The sequence below is a fragment of the Rhinopithecus bieti genome, unplaced genomic scaffold (genome assembly GCF_001698545.2).
Source record: "Rhinopithecus bieti isolate Rb0 unplaced genomic scaffold, ASM169854v2 scaffold_74604, whole genome shotgun sequence".
Classification (NCBI taxonomy): Eukaryota; Metazoa; Chordata; class Mammalia; order Primates; family Cercopithecidae; genus Rhinopithecus; species Rhinopithecus bieti.
The window spans coordinates 4,012-9,123 of NW_016827408.1; the positions used below are offsets into that span (position 1 = coordinate 4,012).

At 35.5% G+C, this 5,112-nt stretch overlaps 1 long non-coding RNA gene across 1 annotated transcript in view; it reads right to left on the reverse strand.

The window, feature by feature from the left end:
* Positions 1 to 1,222: 1,222 nt before the first annotated feature.
* The window catches only part of LOC108523271 (uncharacterized), an 8,165-nt gene continuing 4,275 nt past the window's right edge, over positions 1,223 to 5,112 (reverse strand). Inside the window, exon 3 of the long non-coding RNA XR_001883768.1 lies at positions 1,223 to 1,318. This is a non-coding gene — a long non-coding RNA (uncharacterized LOC108523271). The remainder of the gene's footprint in view (positions 1,319 to 5,112) is intronic.

A 5,112-nucleotide genomic window follows, 5' to 3' on the forward strand; every position in this document is an offset into this window, starting at 1 on the left:
CTCCAGCCTAGGCGACAAAGCAAGACTCCATCTCAAAAAAATAGAAAAAAAAAAAAGAAGAATCAGTGGAAGCATCATCCACTGGGAGGAGTAATGAACACGGAGGCCAAAAAATCTGAAGCTCAGTATGATGTTGGGCAAATCAGTCACTATGAAACTCCTCTGAGCCACAGTTTCCCTATAGATAAATGAGAAAAGATCAAAGTTGAATTAAATGAGCTTAATGTTTTCTTCCAATACTAGCATTTTATTGATTTCAGTGGTTAATTCCTATGTGAATTACTAAGAAAGTTTTAAAAATAAGTTTACCATGTTATCAATTATTTCAGGTATAAGTAGACTTAATGAATAATGCTCTCTTCCTCTGTTATGAGCTTCTATAGTTTGATCACATTACAAACTACATAGTACACCATATCCTTGACACTCTCAAAATATTGATAGGCAACTTCCTCTACATCAATAGTTAAAGAGATGAAGCAATGGGAATACAAGTACAGAAAGTCCTTCTGGTAACACCACACATTGTTTCAAGCATGAGGGGGAAATGTTAACTGTTGGTAATTAATAGGAGAAGGAAAAGCGGGAGAAAAATGCATAACCCAAAGTTTTCCTTCTCAATCTGAACATGTGTTAAAAATAAAATACTGACAGAAACTGTTCAAATCATTAAAAGAATCTGGATTTGTACTTAAGCTCACAAGAAAAAGACAAAACAACTATAATAAGCATTTATACAGGTGTTTCTTAATTCTAAGTGGTTTCAATATTGAGTTCGTGTGTGTGTGTGTGTGTGTGTGTGTGTGTGTGTGTGTGTTTTACGTTCAGAAACCACTGAAGCCAATCTATCAACTGGTTGTTTCTCATGTCAGGTTAATCTGTTGAACCAAACAGCTGCTAGTATTTTCATCTTCTTTTAAATAAAAATTGAAGTTTATATACCTTAATAATGGAGCAGTATTTATCCCCATAAATTCTAATTCGGTGTCTCTGAACGTAATCCTCAAATCTGCCTTTACATTGTTGAATTATATTTAAACAAATTCATCCTATTAAGAATGGCATTTACCATGCTGAGATGCTAATATGATTTGGCCAACATGAGAGTTGATACCAACTACATCTCTTAAAATTAAATGTTGAAGGTGCTGTGTAACATTTAAATATTGTCACAGTGAGAGTTTAAACAAATACTGAAATGTTGCTACTATTTAAAAAGAACTTACCTTAGCAATTATTATGGACTGAACTGGGTAGCAAACAGTTGCTCCTAAAGTGGCCAGTCCCAGAGGATAAGTAATTTTCGTAAACTTGGAACCTATAAAATGCAAATAAATTATAAAACTCCAAATATATGCCACCAGAGACTTGATGTTCTTATATTGTAATGCTTTCTTTGCTCCCCTAGTAAGCCATCACACTCTGTTAAATTACTTTTTACGTAATTATACCAATCAAGATGGAAGCCAAAATGCCCTTAAGGATTTCAAGTCAATTACCCTTTAGCTGTCATGTCCAATTTAACAAAAGTATTCTCAATCTAATACTGACAATTACCTACACAAAAGGAATGGATGATTTTCTTCTGCTTGAAAGCTAGGTATTTTTCATGTCCTACGAAACCCAAATTTATAACCACAATTTTGCAAGTATCTAATAAAGCATGATAATATAGAGAATTAATTAACTACTGTGTTTGTGACACCATGTTAAAGTGAAATGGACTCTCTCTTACGTGTCCTTTTTGATTAAGTATTTAGGAAGGTTAGTTACTCAACTAAATAATCAGCTAAGGACTTTAACAGGTACATAACTCCTTCCTGTCACTGACTTAGAATACTGAATAATAATTGCAAATAACTTGACATAATTAATGCATATCAAAAAGTGCCTTAACTATGCATCATTTAAGGTTATTTTCATATCTTTTTTTGGTAACAAAATCCTTTCAAAATATCTTTCAAATAGAATCTCCCTAGGAACTTCAATATATAAAACCTATAAACTTGATGCTGCTGTGACTAACTTTGGGGTAGGAAGCTCTGTATCAAACCCTGGCTGTGTGGCTTTTCCTTTATCCTGATACCACCACTAAACACTTCCATGAAACTAAGGGTTCTACAGAATAGTTTGAAATCCACCACTTTAAGCCATAGCTTAGTTCCAACTAACTGTTGATTCAAAATAATATGTATGTTAAATGCTTCTCTGAGTATTTTAGACTGTATATATGATCTGGGTAATTGGATGATGGATTTTTAAATTCGGATAAGTACTTTCATGATCTGAAGCAGCTTATACAATCCCTAATCTAAAAAGGGAACAGCCTATCTGGTATATTATACAAATGAAAATGAATGTTTGCAGGCAATTTTCAGTTTACGGAAGAGAAAAACTAGAGGTCTCTATCGGTCTGGTTTAACTATTATTAAGGAAGTTTTCTATAGCCATGTCTATAATGGACTGAAGTGAGGGGTGGTGGGTGGCCAGGCTGATTCGAACTAGTTTAGCTTTTCTCTAGATTTAGACTTTTGTGGTATGCAGAAAGAGGGTTTAAGTATATTAAAATGTCCTAAGTTGCTCCTTTACTCTAGTCCTGCTCGCTGTTATTCCATTATCTACAGTTAAATTTCTTATTTTATAATCCTAATATCTCTTGATGTAAGCTCCCTTGACTTAACTGAATTCCCCTAATTGTGTGGCTCCTAAATGTAGCAGGTGGCAGCTTTTATTTATGTGTCATTTTAAAGATTTTTAAAAGACTTACAGTTATCCTCTCTTTACCTGATAAGAGAGGCCAGTCTGCAAGAAAAAACTACTCTGATATTTGCTGTTCTCCTCTATCTTTAAATAAAATGCATCCTGACAAGCAAATACTGAGGGATTTCATCACCACCACACCTGTGTTGCAAGAGCTCCCAAAGGGAGCACTAAACATGGAAAGGAAAAACCATTATCAGCCACTACAAAAACACACTGAAGTACACAGACCAATGACACTATGAAGCAACTACATTAACAAGTCTGCAAAATTAACCAGCCAGCACCATTATGACAGGATCAAATTCACACATAACAATATTAACCTTAAATGAAAATGGACTAAATGCCCCAATTAAAAGACACAGGATGGCAAGCTGGACAAAAAGACAAGACCAATCGGTGTGCTGTATTCAAGAGACACATCTCATGTGTCACATACAGACTCACACAGACTCAAAATAAAGGATGGAGGAAAATTTACCAAGCAAATGGAAAGCAGAAAAAAATCAGGGGTTGCAATCCTAGTGTCTGACAAAACAGACTTTAAACCAACAGATGTCAAAAAACACAAAGAAGGACATTACATTCAATTCAACAAGAAGAGCTAACTATCCTAAATATATACGCACCCAATACAAGAGCACCCAGATTCATAAAACAAGTACTTAAAGACCTAAGAAGAGATACAGACCCACACATAATATAGTGGGAGACTTTAATACTCCACTGTCAGTATCAGACAGATCATCGAGGCAGAAAATTACCAAAGATATTTTGGGACTTGAACTCAACTACAGATCAAGTGGACCTGATAGACATCTACAGAACTCTCCACTCCAGAAAACAAACAAACAAACAAACAAAAAAACACAAAAAAACAGAATGCACATTTTTCTCAGTGCCATGTGGCACTTACTTTAAAATTGAACACATAATCGGAAGTAAAACACTCCTCAGCAAATGTAAAAGAACTGAAATCATAACAGTCTCTCAGACCACAGCACAATCAAATTAGAACTCAAGATTAAGAAACTCTCTCAAAACCGCATGACTACATGGAAATTGAACAAGCTGTTCTTGAATGACTTCTGGGTAAATAATGAAATTAAGGCAGAAATCAAGATGTTCTTTGAAACTAACGAGAACAAAGAGACAACGTGCCAGAATCTGCAACGCAGCTAAAGTAGTGTTAAGAGGGATATTTATAGCACTAAATGCCCACATCAAAAAGCTAGAAAGATCTCAAATTGACATCCTAACATGACAACTAAAATAACTAGAGAACCAAGAGCCAACAAACCACTGAGCTAGCAGAAGACAAGAAATAACCAAGCTTCAGAGCTGAAGGTGACAGAGGCACAAAAATCCCTTCAAAAAAAAAAAAAAAAAAAAATCAACAAATCCAGGAGCTGGTTTTGTTGAAAAACGTCAATAAAACAGACTGCTAGTTATACTAATAAAGAAAAAAGGAGAGAAGATTCAAATAAACACAATCTGAAATGATAAGGAGGATACCACCATTGATCCCACAGAAATACAAAACACCATCAGAGAATACTACAACCACATCTATGCAAATATACTATAAAATCTAGAAATGGATAAATTTCTGGACACATACACCCTCCCAAGACTGAACCAGAAAGAAGTTGAATCCCTGAATAGGCCAGCAAAAAGTTCTGAAATTGAAGCAGTAATAAATATTCTACCAACCAAAAAAAGCGCAGGACCAGATGGATTCACATCTGAATTCTATCAGAGGTACAAAGAGGAGCTGGTACCATTTCTTCTGAAACTATTCCAAACAACTGAAAAGGAGGGACTCCTCCCTAACTAATCGTATGAGGCCAGCATCATCCTGATACCAAAACCTGGCAGAAATACAACAAGAAAAGAAAAGAAAACTTCAGGCCAATATTCCTGATGAACATCAATGCAAAATCCTCAATAAAATACTGGCAAACCAAATCCAGAAGCACATCAAAAGCTTATCCACCATGATCAAGTTGGCTTCATCCCTGGGATGCAAGGCTGGTTCAACATATGCGAATCAATAAATGTAATTCATCATGTAAAATGAACTCAAGACAAAAATCACATGATTATCTGAATAGACGCAGAAAAGGCCTTTGATAAAATTCAACATCCCTTCATGTTAAAAACTCTCAATAAACTAGATATCGAAGGAACACACCTCAAAATAATAAGAGCCATTTATGACAAACCCATAGCCAATATCATAATGAATGGGCAAAGCTGGAAGCATTCCCCTTGAAAGCTGGCACAAGAAAAGGATGCCCTCGGCCGGGCGCGGTGGCTCAAGCCTGTAATCCCAGCACTTTGGGAGGC